Source organism: Hyaena hyaena, unplaced genomic scaffold (genome assembly GCF_003009895.1).
Source record: "Hyaena hyaena isolate Hyena2069 unplaced genomic scaffold, ASM300989v1 scaffold_111, whole genome shotgun sequence".
In the NCBI taxonomy this organism is placed as follows: domain Eukaryota; kingdom Metazoa; phylum Chordata; class Mammalia; order Carnivora; family Hyaenidae; genus Hyaena; species Hyaena hyaena.
The window spans coordinates 2,243,915-2,267,329 of NW_024080743.1; the positions used below are offsets into that span (position 1 = coordinate 2,243,915).

Genomic DNA, 23,415 nt, shown 5'->3' on the forward strand with positions numbered 1-23,415 from the left:
GTTTTGTTTGGTTGGCTTTGCTTGCTATCCTTTTTGGGTCAGTCATGGGATCAGGAATCTGAGAAAAGCTACGTACTCACTGTCTGTCTTGAAAAGTACACATAGGTACTTTAGCATACCCTTCTGTGGCCCCTTGTCTTTTCTAACTTTTTGTCAAAGACTGTTGGAACATTGTTATAAAGCAACAAAATATATCTTTGTGAAATGTCACTAACACACTCATGTCATGAAAAAGATTTAAAAAGTATTATTTTCCTAGGTGAAATTAGAGATAGGTTTTAAAGCCACTGAATGTAAATGGAAGTACTTTTGAGATTTGCCAAGGAAACAGAAGCACCAGGAATCTTTGGAAGTTTGAGCAAAGAGACTCTTCTCTGGTGAATCCTGGGATTTCCCCAGAGAAGGGTCTCAGCTAGATCACAGTCAATGAACCCTACCTAGGCATTCAGAACTTCCTGCCAGCTCTTTAAGTTCTCCAGGTCTAGAGTTTGAGCAGAGAGTCAAATATTAGCAGACATTGGGGAGGAAAAAAAAGGCATCTAAGGGTAGTGGGGTAGGGGGAGAGGGTTTATTTCCTCTAAAGAAACTGCTTCCATATTAAATAAACAAACCAGTATATGCCCCCCCCCCCCCCAAATAAAAGAGGTTTCAGACATAAATTTCTCTGATCTGAAAGATATGAGCTTTGGGACTGAAAAAGCCTATCAAGTACCCATCACAATGGATAGAATACACTTTATACCATGGTACCTCACAATGAGATTTCAGGACTGGGAACAAAGATAAAGCCAAAACCAAAAACATTCATTTATATAAAAGATTAAGAATCACAATGATACTAACTTCTCAACTATAAAGACAGAGCAGGTTCTTTAAAATTCTAAGAAAAAATTTCCAATATACATTTTAAAAAATTGTAATTATCTTAAAAAATGTCTTAAATACAAGGAATAATTTAGTGGACTCCTCTGTTGTCTTCTTATCAATTAGCTATTTGGAAGCAAGTGAAAAACAATTTTTATTTTTGTATTTTTTTCTCTTGGTAAGTATGATCACACTTATTTTCAACAGTTTTTATTCTGCCACTAGGAATATTTGAGCATGCCTACTATATATAGCCTTGGCCAGCATGACCATTACATATTTTCCTCCATTGTAAGAGGTACTATTATTGTCATTGTTGTTTCTTTGACTATTGCTGGGATGGTTGAGATTCTGTTTTGTTTTCTTTTTATTCCAGTATAGTTAACATACAGTGTTATGTTAGTTTCAGGTGTACAATATAGTGATAGCAATTCCATATATCACTCAGGGCTCATCACAACAAGCCCTTAATCCCCACTCCTTAGTCCTCATCACCTCTTTCACTCATCCCCTAACCTACCTCCCTTCTGCTAACCATCAGTTTGTTCTCTATAGTTGAGAATCTCTGTCTTGGTTTTGCTCTCTCTAGAAAAAGAATTTTTAAATAATTTTGGCCTACTTAACTAGAATAAATACATAATCTAAATCTGTCCTTCAGATTATTATATTCTTAAAAATGAGTATGTAAAATAACAAGTTTATCGTGTAATAAAATGTTTCCTTCCAATGAGTGCCTTCTAGTTTCTGTAACATTTAAAAATAACTTGGGATCTTAGGGGTGCCTGGGTGGCTCAGTTGGTTAAGCATCCGACTTCGGCTCAGGTCATGATTTCATGGTTCATGGGTTCGAGCCCCGCGTCGGGCTCTGTGCTGACAGGTAGCTCAGAGCCTGGAGCCTGTTTCAGATTCTGTGTCACCCTCTCTCTCTGACCCTCCCCTACTCATGCTGTCTCTCTCTCTCTCAGAAATAAATAAAACATAAAAAAATAACTTGGGATTTTAGATATTAAGTAGATTTGCCAATTTCCAAATATCAGCTAAAAGGGCCAAAAATTACCACAGAGACGATCTGATGGACTATTCAACTTGGTGAGTCACTCTGGAGTCCTTACTTTTGTCAGAAAATTGGTGATTCTAAGAGCATCCTTTGACTTCCGAATTCTTTAGACCAATAATAAATTGTGTTACGTGTAAGAACCATTTACGATTATTTTAAAAATACGTAGATACGTGGGCCCTCCTCTCAGACGGCTGGATTCAGCAGGTGTGGCTCAGGAGTCTGTATTTTAATCTGTACCTCAGGTAATTCTGAATAGGATGATCCATAGGTCACATTTTGAGAGACACTGGTCTAAATGGATCATACTTAGGGATATACTATATTAGAATCATGTTAAGAAAATTTGGTAAAAATAAATACATTGAACTTAAGATGTTCTTATTAATTTATTAACTGCCATCATCACATTGATCACTGTTGCACTTTAAAAATATGATGGCCTGATCAACACAAACAACCAGGGGGAAAAAACAAAAATACAAAGAATTATGAGACTAGTAAATATCTTAAGATATGACACCTTCACCATCTAATTTCAAATCTGATTCCCATGGGGTGTTTTAGGAGATTCATTACTGAGGAAAACCATCCAGTTTTAGACATCCTAACAACTCTAATAAAGTGAGAGAACGTATGTTTATAAAAAAGAGTCAGAGCCTTCTTTTCTTTTCCTCCTATCAAATGTTAACCTTCAAGTTCAAATTTTATTCTGAGGATCAGCTTCATATCCAGGTGACAGACTATAGCTTTTAAAGGATAATATGTCCAACCTTAGGAGTATAGTTCTAGCTTTACAGGCCTTGATAGAAAAAATGTTTCTTAATACAACTCAACAGTCATATGAGAGAAACACACATGGGTGATTGTGCATATCTGTGCAAGGGCACAATAAAGCATATTGCTATAATAAAGTATAACTTGAAATCAGTGAGGACAATGCTATAATGATAAAATACCTCTAATACACTTTGATATTTTTTATCTAGATTAGTAATTTTAGGCTGATTTCTGCAATACAAAGTTAACTTTTTAAAATAAAGTTTAAATTTTAAAAATCTTTAACAGAATCTATTTTTTAATTTTTATTATTTTGAGAGAGAGAGAAACAAGTGGGTGAGGGGCAGAGAGTGAGGGAGACCAAATTCCAAGCACTGTCAGCACAGAGCCTGATGCAGGGCTCAAACTCCAGAACTGAGATCATGACCTGAAACAGTCCAGACTCAGATGCTTAACTGACTGAACCACCCAGGCGCACCTGAATTTAAAAAGAATTCTGCTTGAAATTTCATGTACTATAAATGCTTAGGTATTATTGCCAATATTTTCAAAAAACATCCCCATGATTATCTCATCAGAACTTGGTACTACTGCTGTTAGTCTACTGTTTCCCTTGGTTCTAGGCTCTCTCATCAGAACAGTAGAAAAGTTTTACTGTAATTGTGCTCCAGTTTTAGACAGGTCTCAAAGACTATATCCAGGGAAATTCAGGAACTTTAACACACATGCAAATGAAATATACCCTTAAGAGTGGAATCCTTTCCAGGTCTTTGAGTAGGGTCCCCATTTCTCTCTGAATACCTGAGTCTGTATCAATTATTCTTTCTGGTTAGAAAATATTACATGGTATCACACATCTGAAAAGCCGCATTTGAGCGGTGAAGTATGTGCTCAAAGTATGGAGGCAACAGACAGCATAGTAGGTCTGAGGAACTGTTAAAGCAGTTTAATATTAGGCCCCTAGGGATGTTTGAAGATGGGGGATGTGACATACAGGAATCTTAAAGACATATTGTTAAGTCAAAGAAGTCAATCTGAAAAGGCTACATGGTGTATGATTCCAACTATACAACATTTTGAAAAAGGCAAAATTATCAAGACAGTAAATAGATCAGTGGCTGCTAAAAGTTCAAAGGGAGGAAAAAAGGAATAAATAGCTGGAGAATAGAGGGTTGTTAGGTGGTGCAACTATTTTGTATGACACTGTAATGGTAGACACCTATCATTAAACATTTGTAAAAACTCACAGAATTACAGTCCAAACAGTGAACCTTAATGTAAATATGGACTTTAATCTATATACACAGTGTGGGACTTGAACTCACAACCCTGAGATCAAGACTCGCATGCCCTTTCGAGCCATCCAGGCTCCCCTAGAATCATGTTTTGTTTTGTTTGGTTTTGTTAAAGACACAGTAAAGCACATGGACTTTAAGTGTACAGGTTGATAAATTTTTACTTATGTTTATGTCCATATAACTACCACCCAGATCAAGATATAGAACATTTCCAACACCCCAGGAGGCTCCATTGTGTCTTCTCCTCACCCGGGGATACCTTCAAAGGTAGCCACTATTCTGAGATCTACCACCAAATAGTTTTGCCTGTTCTTGGACTTAATGTAAAGAATCATATGGTATACACTCATTTATGTCTGGCTCCTGTTACTCAACATTATGTCTGTGAGCTTCATCCATGATGGCATGTATAGCATAGTTCATTCTTCTTCAGTGTGGTATAATATTCCATTATTAAATATATCATAATTTATTTATTCATCCTGTTAAAGGACACTTGTGCTGTTTCCAGCCTATTACATATAATGCTGCTATGAATATTCTTATATGGTTTTTTTTTGATGAATATAAGCACTCATTTCTCTGTACACACCCAGGAGTGTAATTGCTGGGTAACAGAGAATATGTGTGTTAAGCTTTAGTAGATATTTCCAAACTATTTTCTAAAGTGTGTAATAAAGGTCTCTAATTTCAGCAAGAGAACTTTGCCTTACTTTCTGCCAGGTTGGTTGTCAAAGCAAATTAATGATCCCTTAACTGACCATACTGAATTACTTCATTACAGATTCTTAGCAGTGGTGGCAGGAGTTTAAGTTAGTAAAAGCACTTTTGAAAATGGTTTGGCAGTATTTACTAAAGTTGAACATCTACATATCCTATACCTAGAATAGCTAAAATTACAGTTTGCTTGAGACAGTCCTACCTTATATCTGCTGTCACAATGCAATTATTAATGGTGTCCTAACCTTATTCTCCAAAGTGTCCTGGTTTTAACAATAAATTTTAACAGTCACGCAGCAATCCCATTCCTAAGAGTATGAACAATAGAAACAAATATAATACACATAACAGGGTTCATATCAATTTTATTCATTATAATCCCCAATGAAAATAACTCAAATGTTTATAAACAATATGAATAAAGCAATTATGGTATATTTATACAATGAGACACTATACAGCAACAAAAATGAATGAACAGGTTACTGCTTCAAGGAACAACATGGATAAAGTTCACACTGTTGAGCAAAAAAGCCAAACACAAAAGAATTCATTCTCTCTGATTTCATTAATATAAGATTAACAACTAGGTAGTAAGGGGGAGCTTTGGTGGCTCAGTTGGTTAAGCATCTGACTTCAGCTTAGGTCATGATCTCACGGTCTGTGGGTTTGAGCCCCATGTTGGGCTCTGTGCTGACAGCTCAGAGAAGAGCTTGCTTCAGATTCTGTCTCTCCCTCTTTCTCTCTCTCAGCCCCTCCCCTGCTTACGCTCTGTCTCTCTCTCTCTCAAAATTAAATAAACATTTAAAAAAAATATTTAAAAAAACCCTAGGTAGTAAGTGGGAAGAATGACAAGGAGACTTCTGAAATGCTGGCAATGTTCTAGTTCTTGATCTAGGTGGCAAATGGGCACATTCATTTTTGTGATAATGTATCAAGCTAGACAGTCATGATTTGTACATTTTTCTGTATATATCTTATATTTAAATAAAAATATCTATTAATAAAAGTTCAAGAAATAATATCTATGGAAGAATGCTAGAAAGACATGTAATTGTCACTCATTCTTTCACTGTAATTTCTAAATTCTACTTTTGGATCTCACCAGACAATCACTAGAACTCCACTGTTTTAGTCATTATACAATTGCTCTTACTCAGATGTCTGGCCACTAGCCTAACACCTTCCTATTCAGTTCACTTTTCTATCCCAATGGTAGACACATAAAAGAAATTTATTTCAAAGTTAAGAAAGAGGAAGAGAATAATTAGTTTGGTTTCAATACTAAAACTATTAATCTTCAGTATCTTATGTTCCATGTTTTGCACTGGCTACCAAATATGTGACCCACTTTGATACTGCATACATTTCTGTGTACTAATAAAAATGTTGATTTTACTAGATTTTGCCTTAGAACTATTTTTTTAACTATCAGATTGAAGCATCTGATACTAACATTTTTGTAAGTCAAAGTCAAGTATCAGCAATTTAATTTGGTTTAATTAACCTAATATTCAGTTATTTCTGTATTATGTATATTCATGTCTCAAAATCTTTGGGGAACAATGCATTTTCCACTGTAAATACTGAATTTCTTAGTTTCAATTATTTGTTTAGTTGTATTCTAAGCATAAAGTCATCACGTGGTGAGCAGAGCATAACGTATACAGAAGATGAATCACCATGTTGTACACCTGAAACTAATATAACTAATCAGTTAACTAATTGTGTGTCAACTATACCCAAATTAAAAACAAAACAAAACAAAACATTATTTGTAGTAAAAAATATAGGTGAATGGTTTCGAGACTTCCGGACAAGAAAAGATTTCCTCAATAGGCTACACTAAGCATAAAGGCAGAAAAAATAAATTGAACCTTATTAAAATGAAGAACTTCTCTTCATCAAGGACACCTTCAAGACAGTTAAGATGGCAAGAACAGAATGGGATTAATACTAACTATATGTTTATCACAAAAAAGCTTTATGTAGGACAGGTAATTCTCATATGTTAATAATAATAATAATAATAATAATACTAAGACAATCTACCTGAAAAAATGGGCAAAAGTTTTGACTAGCCATTTCACACAAAAGACAGCCAAATGGCCAACAAATACATGAAAAGGTGCACAACATCATTATTTATCAGGAAATGCAAACTGAAATCACAATGTGATCTGTATACATAATGGCTAAAATAAACCACCAACAATACCAAGTGCTGGTAAAAATTAAGAGCAACTACTACATATGTAAGCTTTTACTACTTTAAAAACTTTGAACTATCTCCTAAGAAATGGACTTACACATCCTCTATGACCCAAAACCTTCACTCTTAAGTAAAGACCCAATAGGAATGCCTAAAAATGTTCATCATGCCAAAGAATGTTTACAGCAGCATTATTTGGTAGTTCTGTGGACTGAAAACAGCACAAATGTGCATCAATAATAAAAAAATAAATGGTTCTTTATTTTTATAATGGGATGCTATACAAAAATGAAAATGAATTACAGCAACATTAAAAAATGTTTAAAATTTATAAGCACAAGTAGCCTGATATTAAAGAGTATATTCTGTCTGATTCCATTTAAATTGTTAGAAAATAGCTCAAAAACAAGAAAAAAAAGGAAAGCTTTGAAGTTCAGTGATAGGTAACACAAAGTTTATTAAACTTATTCTCCATGCATTTGTGAATGTTTCAAAATTTCCATAATAAAAAGCATGCATGTGAAAAAAAATAAGGTGATCAATAAAACCTCTCAAAAATGCTTCCAAATTCATTTGTGGCTCTCTCTTTTTTTACCTCTCTCTTTTTTTACCTAAGAGAGAAGGGGGGGGGGGGGAGGGAGGGAGGGAGGGAGAGAGGGAGAGAGGGAGAGAGGGAGAGAGAGAGAGAGAGAGAGAGAGAAAGAGCAAGCACATCCCTGTGCATCCATGATACCAAGGAGGGATGAGGGGCGAGGGATGAGGTAGAGAGAATCTTAAGCAAGCTCCATGCTCAGTGCAGAGCCCAAAGTGTGGCTCGATCCCATGACCCTGGGATCATGACCTAAGACAAAATCAAGAGTCTGATGCTCAACTGACTGAGCCACCCAGGGACCCCTGTAGCTGACCATTTTGATAAGCAGTTATACTCACCATAACAAAACCTCCAAATAACCCAATGACAAAAAACAAAAACAAAAAAAATAAAACTGCTTCCTTTACATTTAAAAGTATTTCTTTTTTGTTTTCTGGTATTATTTTGATATTAATAGTTTAAAATATTAACATTTTTATAAGCCATTTTTGTAATTTTTATAAATATTTAATACATCAACAGGCATATTTTCATAAACTTTAATATTCTATTGATTGACACACACATATATTTGAGATAATTCATTGTAACTTGGAAAAAAAAACTTAAGTATTTAAAATTAGCACTGTCTGGAAAAATATGAAACAACAGGTTGCTGTACATATATTCTACGTCTTCTGTTAGCCTCTGATGATGGGGAGACTGTTTCTTAATCATTTTTGTATCCTAGAACTCAGCATTCTGACTTGACAAGAGTGGGTACATAAGAAATATAAATGAACTACACTAAAAAGATGTCAGGATTCTTGAGAAAGCCCTTACGTACTAATTATTCATCCCATTCTTTGTGAATGAGAATATTAATAAGCAGACCGAGGGCAGTATCAATACACAAGACCCCAATAACGCACCATTTCTTACCTGATACGGACTGCTTCATCATGTTATGCATGAAGAGACACAGTAAAAAAATAAAAACATGTAGAATTTATTTAAATACTTAAGACATTCTGGCATACTCATTACAACTTAAAAAGTTACCAAATCTTAACCTCTCACTAGTTTCAAAGAGTTCGGACTTTAAGATTTCTCTGCACGTATTCAACAATGCTGACCCAAAGAAAGTATAGAGCAATTAGAAAAAGAAAGTATTAAGTTAAGATATTATACAACTTATAAAGAATACAGCATAAGATGCTGTATAGCTAATAAGAAAACAGGAAACTGTCATGTTCATAGTCTGATGAATGTAGGTTTTGACAGGAAACAGCAGTTTCTAACTGCATGATTGTCAAAGTTCAAACACTAAAAAAGATTATTAAGAACTATTATAGCTACTTCACATGAAGATTATCAGTAAAATTGGAAAGCAAGGAGAAGAACCTGCAGGAATGAATATGCTGAAGACCCAAAGGACTTCAATAATCATTAAAGAAACGCAAGTATTAAAAGAATTTCTCATTAGTCTACTTCATTAGCTAAAGCTCTACAGAGTAAGACAGAAATTTCTTTTGTAAAACAGACAACATTGCTTTAGAGATTTGTAGTCTTTAAATATAACTTCCTTATGAATAATAGAGAAATCTGTGCTGAGAAATCTGATCACCTGGGTTAGTGTCCATGTGGACAGAGGACACATATTCTTTATGTTTTTGCTTGCTTTCAGTAATTACACTGGTAACTTTAACAAGTTTGGGTTGATTTTTACAGTTGATTTTAAAGAGACACAATAGCTTATCCTTTCTCAATTTTAATGTGTAGGAGTAAGAAAATTAATAATAAACCCTTATATTTATATGAGGTTTTACAGTTAAAAGTGCTTCCATGCATATTATTTAAAGTCAAAAAATTTTCCCCCGTGTGACTGGAGGCTGAGCTGTACAGACAACTACCACTTTCTGAGATTCAAAAGAATAAGAAGGGCTGTACTGAGTGTTCTGAAAGACAATCAGTCCACAACAAAGTGGAAAAAAGTCATCCACACACCAAAAAAACCCCTAACCAAATGAACTTTGATCACTACTAGACAGGGTTTAAACCATTTAAGTGAGTCATGTGATACCAAGTGAACTGCAAAACAGATGCAGTAAGTTTCCAAGACTGAGTCATATCAGATTTTAAAAGCTCCTATTTGTACATTTGGTTTTATATAATCAATCTTTGTAAAACACTGAGCTATTGCTATTACAGCTAAATCTAACATTTCTGCAAGTGATGTACAAGATATAAAGTTTTAAAAAACTATACATTATACTTTATATGAGATGGACATAAAGTTCAATAATCACAAGATTTGTATTTCTAAGTTCTAGAGGCTTTACTTTTTACTCCAAAGTTTAATCAGTAATTTTGTTGAAATCCTTATACAATATTTTAATAGATTTTGCAGTTTTCAAAATGTAAAAGGGAAATTATGTGCTAAATTAGTTCTCAATTATCAGCTTCTTTCAAAAATGAATTATACATATGACAAAGATTAAAACTAGCCATAAGCACACAAACCAAAAGATTTCCAGTGAATCAGAACAGGAAACCAATAAAAGCGATCAATTGGAGGTCATGACTTTTTGATCACTGTACTACATAGACAAGAGCAAAAATTCAGATCCACAGTACTTAAAAGTAGGTTAAATTTAAAAATTCAAGGATTGTACTGAAATAATACAAAACAGACAATGCTGAAGACTATTTTGGCTTTAAGTAAATTATTTGTAAACACCAGATAAAACCACTTAAAATTTAAAAAAATACAGATTCTGTGTTAAATGTATAAAATGATAGTTAAAACCCATGCTTTCAGAAGCAAAGAAAAAAATATATACCCACAATAATAAGTGAAAAAGGTAGAAAGCAAAGTTTGGCACTGAAGAAACTTATACTCTGCATTTGTTACCAGAGGAGAGAGGGAGAAGAAAGAAGTCATTTGCAAAGAACTCTTAGTGACTCTATACTGTATACTTAGATTTATCCAGTGTGCTATGGCAAACAAAATGAAACTGCATTGACCTCTTCCTGGCAGCTGACACATCTTGATAAAACTGAAACCATTAACATTATTTAGAAGGCACTCTAATGTCAATGGTGATGAGGTTAGGAATATTTGAACTTCTATGTAAATTTATGACCAATTACAGGAAATAAATCACTTCACACTTGTTTCACTCTGAACTTTTAAAGCTACATCAAAGTACCATGTACATTTCATTTGATTTAACCTTCAGCTGAAGAACGAAAAAAATTCAAATATTTAGCAAAACATCCTCAGAAGAACAAAGTACTTCTTTTCTATCTGGACTGAATAGTTAAGAGAAATCATTCTTCTCTAAAGCTAAATCATAGGTTTTATCAGTCTATCTTATCACTTACCCAAATTTTAAATCATTTATCTGATAAGGGACTTGTATTTAAAATATATAAATTCTGACAACTCAATTATAAAAAGACAACCCAATTATGAAATAGGCAAAGGATCTGAGTAAATATTTCTCTAAAGAAGAAATACAGATGACCAATAAGCATATGACAAGATGCCCAATATCATTAGCCACCAGGAAAATACAAAACCAAACCAAAATGAGATAACATTCGTATTTACTAGGATGGCTATAAACAAAAAAGGGAAATAATACCAAATATTGACAAGGATGTGGAGAAAACTGGAACCCTCATACACAGCTGGTGGAAATGTAAAATAGTACAGCTGTTTTGGAAAACAGTATTACAGTTCTTTAAATGGTTAAAACACAGCAATTCCACTAGTAAGTAATATTCAAGACAAATGAAAACATATGGTCACAATGAACTCTGTATATGAATGTTCACATCTGCAATATTTATAACAGCCAAAAAGTAAAAACCCAAATGTTCATTAAGCACTAAATGGATAAACAGACTGTGGTATACCCATTGATGGAATATTATTAGGGAATAAAAAGGAATGAAGTACTGATACATGCTATATAACATGAATGGATCTTGAAAACATTATGTTAAGTAAAAGAAATCAATGACAGATGACCACATATTGTATAATTCCATTTAAATGAAATGTCCAGAATAGGGAAATCTACAGAGACAGAAAGTAGATTAGTGCTTGCCTAGGGCTTCAGGAAGGGAGCTTGGGGAAAATGAAGAATGACTACCAATGGGAATAGTATTAATTTCTGGAGTGACAAAAATATTCTAAAATTGAGGTAATAGCTGCATAACTCTGTGAACGTACTAAAAGCTACTGAGCTGTACACTTTAAATGAGTGAACTGTACTATATGTGAATTATATCTCAAATCTGTTTATATATACATATGTATATAAATCAGGTAGTCATTTTTTGGCATGTTTCCAATGGAGAGACTGCTACTTTGAAAAGAATTTTTTTTAAGTTTATTTATTTTGAGAAAGGGAGAGAGGGTACATTACATGGGGGAGAGGCAGAAAGAGAGGGAGAGAGAGAATCCCAAACAGGTTCTACACAGTCCGAGCAGAGCCCAAAGCAGGGCTCAAACTCATGAACTGTGAGATCATGACCTGAGCTGAAATCAAGAATCAGGAGCTTAACCACCTGAGCCACCCAGGTACCCCCCCCCCCCCAGCTTCATTTTAATAGGTGAAAATATTTGCAATAAAAAGTTTAATGCTTTAGACAGAAGTATTAAGTGAAAGGTGAATGCATGTGTAGCATTCACTTTTTGTTGGGAAACCAAAATTAACTCCTGATGGACAAATAATTTTAAAAATACATAACATATATAACCATAGTCCTACACTGTTTTGTCAAAGAGAAAAGGTTAATATGCCTCTCTTCCTCATTCTGAGGTACTCATAGGCTGCTTAGTTAAGATTGGGCACTTGCAAACCACATGACCTCATGAATGCTATCTTATCATATCACAGGTTCCTCAGACTGACCACAACAACTTAAATCAGACAGGCAGCAAAGCAGCACTAAGCCTCTGACACATATTATTTGTATGATGTTTTTAGCTGTCCAGTTCGTGGGGAGTGAAAATCTGATTATCTCAAGTCCAACTGCATCTGTGAGATAGGGTGCATGAAAAGCACATGATTTACTGCGCTAAAGACTTCCAACCACAATTTAAAATTTTTAGTTTTTGTAAATCTGAGGAAGCTAGCTCTTCATCTTTTATCAATTCTCTTTTAGTTGATATGTAGTGAGTTTGTAGAACACATTTATAAATGTTGCTAGTTTGAAAAACTGCCAGTTCTTAGGTTACTTTCAAAAACTAACAATATATTTTTTAAATGTTTATTTAGTTTGAGAGAGGGCACAAGCAGGGGAGAGGCAGAGAGAGAGAGAGAGAGAGAGAGAAAGAGAGAGAGAGAGAGAGAGAAGAGAGAGGGAAGGAGGGAGGGAGGGAGGGAGGGAAAGAGAGAATCCCCACAGGCTCTATGCTTAGCACAGAGCCCTATGCAGGGCTGGATCTCATGACTGAGAGATCACAACCTGAGCCGATATCAAGAGTTGGATGCTTAAACCAATGGAGCTACCCAAGTGCCCCTAAAAACATGCATTTTAAAACTGAATTACTTGATGCAAAAGGAAATAAGGTTTCAAAATGATTTGTTATATTTCAAAATCTTGGCATAGCTAAGATTTAGATTTAAGACTATACACTAAAAACAAGTATGAAGTATTGGGATAGTGATAACAGGAAGAGAATATATAAATTAAATGGAAAAGATTCAAATTGGCTCTCAAATGGATCATTTGGACCAACCTCTTAAAAAGAATATAATCCAAAACATAATCAAGGAAGAAGATTCTATTTTGTGATTTCCCCTTATTTGATTAAGAAAGCTCTACCCTTGACCACTGGATCAATCTCTCTGAATGCTATTTTCAGAACCACATACTAAAATCAAACTGATTAGGCTAAGTCTCTCTCCAGTTTCAGAAGTGTCCCTCTCTACTAATTTTCCTGCTACTTTTATTTTAATTAATTAATTATTAATGTTTATTTATTTTGAGAGAGGGAGAGAGAGAGAGAGCACGAGAGCAAGCAAGCGAGCATGAGCAGGAAAGGGTCAGAGAGACAGAATCCAAAGCAGGCTCTGCCCTGTCAGCATGGAGCCTGATGCAGGGCTCGAACTCACTAACCATGACATCATGATGAGCTGAAATTAAGAGTCGGACGCTTAACTGACTGAGCCACTCAGGTGCCCCTTCTCTGCTACTTTTAGAGCTGCTCCTTCTCTGTCTCTTTTCTGAGCTCTTTATTTGCCTCCAAACCTTTGCATATGATGGCCTCTGCCTAAACATTCTTTTATTCTCCTTTTCCTGGCTATTTTCTACTGCTCTTTTAACACAGAGTTTAGGCAGCCCCACGCGCAGAGATTTTAGGACACGTTTGTAGGCCATGGCACCATGTGGTTCTACTGCAGCATTGCTCATACCAACTGTTCTCCCTACCAGTCTGAATTCCTTAACAATTGGGACTATGACTTTTATACACCTAGCATAGGGCTGGGATGGAAAGCACTTTAAAGATTATTTAGCATGGCTGCTAAAGGATGCAGTAATTGAGCCAAGACCTGAGGCATGCTTCGGAGCTAAATGGTGTTCAAATGCTTACTGACTGAATGAATATATGAAATATATTGGAATCCTAAGGTCTCACAGTTAATCAGCAGAACTAGGCCTAAAATTCAGGTCTCCTGGATTTAAGTCCACTACTCCATAAATGATATTTTCCCAACCACCTGCAGTAAGTTCTTTTTGGAGAATAAAGACACGAAATTCAGAAACAAAAACTAAACTTATCAACTTAAACACAAAAGGAGAAAGAATGAAATCCTATCATTTGAAACAACATGGATGGAACTGGAGGGTATTATGATAAGTGAAATAAGCCAGTCAGAGAAAGACAGATTATCTATGTTTTCACTCATATGTGGAACCTGAGAAACTTCATAGAGGACCATGGGGGAAGGGAAGGGGCAAAAATAGTTTCAAACAGAGAGGGAGGCAAACCCTAAGAGACTGTTAAATATGGAGAACAAACTGAGGGTTGATGTGGGGGTGAATGGCTGACTGGCATTGAGAAAGGCACTTGTTGGGATGAGCACTGGGTGTTGTATGTAAGTGATGAATTATGGGAATCACTCCCAAAACCAAGAGCGCACTGTATACGCTGTATGTTAGCTAACTGGACAAAAAAATTTTTTAAACATCTAGAACTTCTATTAAGAACCTGATAAACTGCACATATATAATTTTTCCCCCTATCTTACAGATGTGTTTAGAAATACTGGCATGATAATGAAAGAAGAAAGTAAGGCTTAGATGAAAAGTATGGATAACCAGCTTCTGAATAAATGAAACATTTTTAAAATGAATATTCAAGTCTTGAAACCCGAGTACTTGAGTAAGCGCACTGGACTTTAAAATCATAGCTCAAATGGTTGCCCCAATCAGGCTGAAAGAAATCTTTAAGCGCATCCTATTAGTTTCACTCTAAACGTTAACAAATAGGTTTAATAGAGTAGTCATGCTAACATCTCATTGGTACTATACATATTACTGAAATAGCTTTACGCATTTATATCTTACTTTACTCATGTCTAAGATCTACGAATATGCTATTCAATGGTGTTTTCACAGGAATGCTAACAGAGTAAATCTCTTGTACTCTTACTGAATTAAATCTATTTAAGAACTGCTATAAGCAACTATAAAAACTATCACTAAAGGCTTTATAGTTAATTCCAGTTCCTTTAAGACATGCTTATTTTCATCTGCCTTAACTTCTCATAACCCAAGTGGTACTTAACATCCAGTTTACCTCAGGTGGTTTCTTAGGACTTACATTTCCAATTTAACTGTTGGAACCATTTATTAAGCAATTTACAGATTACTACTAATAGGTATTGTCTTACTATTAAGCATTTGAAAATTTAGCTATTCTCAATTAATGTTAAGTACTATGTAAAAACTTGCCACTTGGTGCCAGAAAACACAGAAATCCTCAAAGACTAATGGAGTTGTAGAAAAAAAAGATACTGTTTAAAAAAAAAGATACTTGAAAGAGTTTCTACAGGTCAAATTCAGGACAATTTGAACACCAAGAGAACTGACTGAATCTATGAGTTCATAGTACTGTGTTAGGATTTTTAAAACACTCTAAGAAATATAAGGCTGAATAAGACACAATCTTTGCAAGGAACTTGCAGTCTGGCTTGCCCCTAAGCATCAAGGATAGCTCAACAACCATTAATTAAAATAAACAAAATTATGTGATGTGTTATCTCCCATTTCTGAACTATTTGTACCAACCTCACTATTTGTACCAACCATACAGTCTTTCTTAAATTAACTTTCCACTTTTCCCCATTAGACTGTAAATTCCTTGAGAGTAAGACTATACTGTATTTTGCATAGCATCCTGCGCAATGTCAGAAATATATCGAATCTGACACAGATTCATATCCAAGTCTGACTTTACAACTCCATCTGGCTCTGTTCCTTGGCCAATGAGACATTATCTCTTGAGGTTATTTATTTGGTCCTTTGATTTTGAGTACTGGATTCAAATCCTTTGTTTCGGATGGAGTCTGTACTCTCTAAATAGGCTGTTCCCCAGATGTCATCCTAGAAATCTCTCAACTCTTTATTTTAATTTTTTAAATGTTTATTTATTTTTGAGAGACAGACATAGAGTACAAGCAGGGAAGGGCAGAGAGAGAGGGAGACAAAGAATCCAAAGCAGGCTCCAGGCTCTGAGCTGTCAGCACAGAGGCTGATGTAGGCCTTGAACCCACAAACCATGAGATCAAGGCCTGAGCCTAAGTCAGACACTTAACTGACTGACCCACCCACCCAGGCGCCCCTCTCTTAACTGTTTTTGAGTCTTATCTACCTTACTTGATACTCCTAAGAGTTTTCTTTCCTGGGTATCTCATCCTCACCAGGGTCTCATTTCTTTCCTTACCTGTTTTTTTGTATTTAATTCTCCTTTTTTTTAAAGTGATTTCATTATCTCACCTTACTCTCTTCTACCAGACCTATTGTTTTTGTCATGTTCTCACGGTTCAATTCCCATTCCTTAATGAAATAATCATAATCAGGAACACATATTTTTTCTTTTTTTTCTTTTTTTTTTACAAATAGTTTGTCGTCAAGTTGGTTTCCATATAACACCCAGTGCTCATCCCCACAAGTGCCCTCCTCCATGCCCATTCCCCCCACCTCCATCAGTCCTCAGTTTGTTCTCAGCATTCAAGAGTCTCTCATACTTTGCTTCTCTCCCTCTCCCCAACTATTTCCCTTCTTCTCCCCCACAGTCCTCCATGAAGTTCCTCCTAAGCCACCTATACGTGCAAACATATGGTATCTGTCCTTCTCTGCCTGACTTATTTCACTCAGTGTAATACCCTCAAGGTCCATCCATGTTGCTACACATGGCCAGATTTCATTCTTTCTCATTGCCATGTAGTATTCCATGGTATAGATGAACCACATCTTCTTGATCCATTCGTCTGTTGATGGACACTTAGGCTCTTTCCAGGTTTTGGCTATTGTTGAGAGTGCTGCTATGAACATTGGGATTCATGTGCCCCTATGCATCAGCACTCCTGTATCCCTTGGGTAAATTCCTAGCAGTGTTATTGCTGGGTCCTAGGGGAGTTCTATTGTTAGTTTCCTGAGGAACCTCCACACTGTTTTCCAGAGGGGCTGCACCAGATTAGATTCCCACCAACAGTGTAGGAGGGTGCCCGTTTCTCCACATCCTCGCCAGCACCTAGAGTCCTCTGATTTGCTCATTTTAGCCACTCTGACTGGCGTGAGGTGGTATCTCAGTGTGGTTTTGATTTGTATTTCCCTGATGAGGAGGGATGCTGAGCATCGAGAAACACATATTTTCATCAGCAAATTTAAACGTCTTGTTTTACCTGTACTAGGAACAGGGTAAACAGAGGCATATAATTGGGTAGAACACTGCCCTTCTATGAATAGCACAAAACTGTAAAGTGGTCTAAAAGTCTTGAATCAAAAGTAAACTGTCCTATGTGGGATTATCAAATATTTTTTATGTGTTAAATATTCTTTCTGGAGGCAAAGAATGAATGGAAAGATATATAGCTTTAGAGATTTTAAAAAAATTAACGTAGAAACAATTGCTGGAAGTCTGGTCACAAGTTAAACTCTTGCAAAAGGATGTGTTGAATAGCTGAGCTAATTTATGTCTTTGGGTAAGCTTGTATTTCTTAAGTGATAGGCATATATGAAATTAGGTTAACTATTTTTATCTAGTTCTATGTTTCTGGGAATGTCAAATATGGCTACAAAATCTCAGTTGCTTCTATTTTCAGAAAAGCACCTAAAATTTAAAAGCTTAGAGTTTAGTAGCACCCACTGGAAAGAAGCAGAATCTGAAGGGTTCAGTCAGAACAATTCTCCAGTTTCAAATGGAAGAGAAATCTAGCACCTGATGCTGGAAGAAAAGTAAAGAATACTAGGTGACAAGAGAGTCCTACTAACTAGACATTAGATTTCCATCTGAGAGAATTACTTTTAATTTAATTAAACACTTATGGAACTCCTACTGTATCTAACATGTGACAAGTAAATGGGTCGGCAAGATTGTGGTAGGGCAGTGGGATGTAGCAGAACAGAAGTCAGGATGCCTGGGCAATAGTTCCGTCTCTGCCATTACTATCTGTGTAACTTTGGGTAAGTCCCTTAACTCTTATGCCCCCAGCTTCCTCATTTATCAAGTGAAAAACTAGATAAACTTTAAGAACACGGCTGGTTTAAAAATAATATTAATCTGAAATCTCAGCTTTAAGTCTTTTACACAGTGAGTGGTATTATTGCAGACATAAAATATGTACGTTTTAAAAAATCTTATGACCTCAAAAAGATAAACTGATTATCCAAGATTTAATGCAACATATAAGAGGAAAAGGAGTAATAACATTAATGTAAAAAAGTCATTAAGAATGAATTTTTTAATCTATAAATGGAGGTTGTAAGATTTAAAAACAGTGCTAAACATTTAATTCAAGGGCATTAAGACAATTTTCATAGGAGTACAAATATGATCTCTCATCTACAAGAAATCTTTTGGCAGCAAAGAAAAACAAATTACCTATAAGGCTATACCTACTAAGGCTTGTGTGAGCTCCTGCATGATACTTTACATTGCTCTAACTAGAGAAAGAACAAATTTAAGGGGATACATTCTTTTGTTAAGAAGCTGTCACATGGAGGGAGTGGGAGCACCTGGGTGGCTCAGTTGGTCGAGCGTCCAATCAGGTCGGGATCTCACAGTTTGTGGATTAGAGCCCCACATCAGGCTCTGTGCAGACAGCTAGCTCAGAGCCTGGAGCCTGCTTCAGATTCTAGATCTCTTTCTCTCTCTGACCCTCCCCTGCTCGCTCGCTCTCTCTCTCTCTCTCTCTCTCTCTCTCTCTCTCAGAAATTAAAAAAAAAAAAAAAAAAAGAAGCAGCTGCCACATCAGAAACACTGCACTTCTTACTGTAACAATATGCACGAAAGCTTTTAACTCCATGTATTGAAATTTTTCTAAATTAATAATTCTAAATCTAAGATTCGATTATCAACAGACATCTGTACAAAAGAAAACACTATTTTTGTTCCTTATTTCTGCCTCTACCAGTATACTGTTGCTATCGATGCAATGTGTAAAAATGTCAATTCTATTTTAGGCTGTCTTCTGTAAACTAGGTAAAATACTCACAGTTTTGCAAGATTTAAAAGGAAATAAAGACAGGTAGAAACAGTCAATACAGAATAAGCACACAGTTAAAAAAAAAAACAAAAATAACGTTTCAGTTTGAAATAAAGAAGAAAAAAACAGCTGCCAGTAAGTAGAGAGCCAAATTACTAACCCCTTTTCAACCTTTAATATTCTGGTTTTAAAGCCTAGATGAATTTGAATGTTGAATGAGTCTCCAAGTGTCTTAAAAATAAATTCAAGTCCAGGTGATTTTTAACTATTTTTAAATTGGTGCTCACTTTGTGCATATACTAAACTACTTTTAAACTGAAGAACACAGAAAAGGGAAAAAAAGATTCAAACAGTTACGAAAGGGTAGTCTGTCATTTGATTCTGAAAGTTCCTCATTTGAAAAAATTATTGTTAGTAACAAATGAATATACATATTAAACATATTAATAATAGGACATTAAAATGCTTTTTGGTAGATATTTAACTAAATCTATAGCTCAAGCATACATAAACAGTAATCAAAATTTAGAAAGGAGTACTCACATATAAACATTTTTTTCTTAGAGAGAGGGGGAGAGAGAGGGTGCGCGAGCGTGTGTGTGTGCGTGCACTAGAGAGTGCACACGCAAGGGTATGAGCAGAGGGAGAGGGAGAGTCAGAGAACCTTAAGGAAGCTCCACGTCCAGTGTGGAGCCTGATGTGGGGTTCAAATCATGACCCTGAAATCAAGAACTGGATGTTTAATTGACTGAGGTATCCAGGTGCCTCTATGTATAAACATTTTCTAAGCCAAACTTCAGAATGGGCTTTGTTTAGATTTCTTTTTATTAACTCAAATTCCTAATTTTGTACTTGGCTAGTAGAAATAAAAGAAGATTCTTGTGACATAGGATAACTTAAATTGCCTCCTCAACAGAGAAGACAGGAGGATAACAGAAGGCCTTCTGTGTACTGGGGACCAGCACAAAGTTGGTTTCACCTACCTGGGTTGTGTATTATTACAGCATCCTATAATCATGTTTTGTTTTATTATTTGGCAAGCTCTGTCCTAAAATAGCTTATATTTCTCTAAGTTCTTCAGGAAGGGGATCTCAGTAATTGTTCAGTGACAGACAATTCCTCCTGTCAAGTTCTTTCATAAATCATCCATCATTCTCTGATAAATGACCAAAAAAATGTTGAAGAAATCTTCTTAATAAATTCATTCTTCCAGAGGACCAGGGAAGTTTAAAATCTAATTAAAATAACTATGTTGAAATGCTCCCTTCTTCTGTTGGTGGGAATGTAAACTGGTACAGCCCCTCTGGGAAAACAGTGTGGAGGTTCCTCAAAAAATTAACAATAGAACTCCCCTAGGACCCACCAATAGCACTGCTAGGAATTTACCCAAGGGATACAGGAGTGCTGATGCATAGGGGCACATGAACCCCAATGTTCATAGCAGCACTCTCAACAATAGCCAAAACATGGAAAGAGCTTAAGTGTCCATCAACGGACGAATGGATCAAGAAGATGTGGTTCATCTATACAATGGAATACTACATGGCAATGAGAAAGAATGAAATCTGGCCATGTGTAGCAACATGGATGGACCTTGAGGGTATTAAACTGAGAGAAATAAGTCAGGCAGAGAAGGACAGATACCATATGTTTGCACGTATAGGTGGATTAGGAGGAACTTAACAGAGGACCATGAGGGAGAAGAAGGGGGCAAATAGTGGGGGAGGTGGGAGGGAGGCAAACCATGAGAGACTCTTGAATGCTGAGAACAAACTGAGGGCTAATGGGAGTGGGGGAGACGCGGAAGGGGGGTGATGGACGTGGAGGAGGGCACTTGTTGGGAATAAGCACTGGGTATTATATGGAAACCAACTTGACAATAAACTATTTAAGAAGAAAAAAAAAAAAGAAATGCTCCCTTCTTAAAAGTCTCTTTTCTGGGGCTTCTATATCCACAGCTGTCAGTTTCCCTCCCAACTCACTGGTAGTTTTGATCTCCTTTGCTGGCTTTCTTGATCTAAAGGTCAAGAGCACTCCTGGACCCCCTTATCTTTATCCATGAATATTATTTATATACCAATGACTACCTACTTTTAGTCCTAATCTCTTTTTAGAACCTCATATTCACATTTCCATTGCCCATCTCATATTTTCATGTTCATGTTTAACAGGAATCTCAACATTTAATATAAACAAAACAGAGCTCTCGATCTTTTGCCCTCTCCAACCTCAGTAAATGGCACCAATCATTCAATTGTCAAGCCAAAGATCTCTGGAGTCACTGACTATCTTATCCCCCATATGATCCATCAGCAAATTCTCAACCTCTGAAACATACTCTAATATATTCATGCTGCTAATAATTCTACTTCTCCCATGCTTCTAAGCCACCTTTGCTCTTCCCTAAACTATTTTAACAGCTTCCATTCTCTGTTCCTATTCTAGTTCTGCTATAATCAATTCTCCATAAAGCAGGAAGGGTGAATCAGATCACATCACTCTGCTTAAAACCATCTAAAGGCGGGCACCTGGGTGGTTCAGTCAGTTAAGTGTGGGACTCTTGGTTTCAGCTCAGGTCATGATCTCACCATTTGTGAATTTGAGTCCCACATCAAACTGGGATTCTCTCTCTTTCCCTCTCTCTCTGCCCCACCCCCACTTGTACTCTCTCTCTCAAAATAAATAAATGAACAAACAAAAAAAACCCCCACAAAACCATACAAAGGCTGTGGTGCATGGGTGGCTGAGTCGGTTGAGTGTCTAACTTTTTTAAAGTTTATTTATTTTTGAGAGAGAGAGAACATGAGCAGAGGAGGGGCAGAGGGGGAGGGAGGGAGGGAGAAGGAGAGGGAGAGGGAGAGAGGGAGAGAGGGAGAGAGGGAGAGAGAGAGGGAGAGAGGGAGAGAGGGAGAGAGGGAGGGAGAGAGGGAGAGGGAGAGGGAGAGAGGGAGAGAGGGAGAGAGGGAGAGAGGGAGAGAGGGAGAGAGGGGGAGAGAGGGAGAGAGAGAGAGAGGGAAAAAGAGGGAGAGAGAGGGAGAGAGAGAGAGAGAAAATCTCAAGCAAGCCTGTACTGTCAGCACAGAGTCCATTGTGGGGCTCAAACCCATGAACCATGGGATCATGACCAGAGCTAAAACCAAGAGTTGGATGCTTAACCAACTGAGTCACCCAGGTGCCCTAAGTGTCCAACTCTTGATTTCTGCTCAAGTCATGATCTCATGGTCACGTGATCAAGCCCCAAGTTGGCTCTGCGCTGAGCATGGAGTCTGCTTGAGATTCTGTCTCTCTCCCTCTGCCTTTCTCCCCTGCTTGCACTTTCTTTCTCCCTCTCAAATAAAATTAAAACAACAAAACCTACCAAAAATAAAACACAAACATTTATCCTGGCTTATAAAGCACCATATAGGATTTGACCTCATCTACCTCTTTAATCTTATCTCCTACCATTTTTTCCCCATTCTCTACTATACTCCAGGCACATTAGTATGATTTCTTACAAAGTCCATTACATTTTCTTCTAAGGTCTTTCTGCTATTTTTTTTCCTTCTGCCTAGAATGTTCTTTCCACTGATTTAAGCACATCAGGAAGCTTCTTAGCATTCCTATCACAGCTTATATGTTACCTTATTAGCAAAGCCTATTGTAACCATTTATTTTTTTTTCATGGAGTACCTACTATATGGCAACATTGTTCTAGGTGCTAGGGGGAAAGTTACTCAATTTATTTGTAATTAGGGAAGTACACAATTAAAACCACAATGAGAGGGACGCCTGGGTGGCTCAGTCAGTTAAGTGTCCAACTTTGGCTCAGGTCATGATCTCATGGTTTGTGGGTTTGAGTCCTTCATTGGGCTCTGTGTTCACAGCTCAGAGCCTGGAGCCTGCTTCAGATTCTGTGTCTCCTTCTCTCTCTGCCCCTCCCCAACTTGCGCTCTGTCTCTCTCAAAAATAAGTTAAGCATTTAAAAAAAAAGAGAAAACTTCTTCTATGTAGAAAACCTACTAAACAAACATAACTAGAATTACTTTCATGAGAGTTTAAGAACATAAAGTACATCAAAACTATTATGACATCATAAATATTCAGCGAAGCTGTTTAATTGAAAACTGGAATAAATTTACCTATTCCTAGAACATCTACCACAACATATCACCATCAGAAGCAAGTGAAAATATTTAACC

The 23,415-nt window shown here is 36.3% G+C and overlaps 1 protein-coding gene across 6 annotated transcripts in view; it reads right to left on the bottom strand.

Annotated features, from left to right (window-relative positions):
• The window catches only part of EVI5 (ecotropic viral integration site 5), a 233,517-nt gene that overhangs the window by 7,984 nt on the left and 202,118 nt on the right, over nt 1–23,415 (bottom strand). The gene's annotated exons all lie outside the window — the stretch shown is intronic.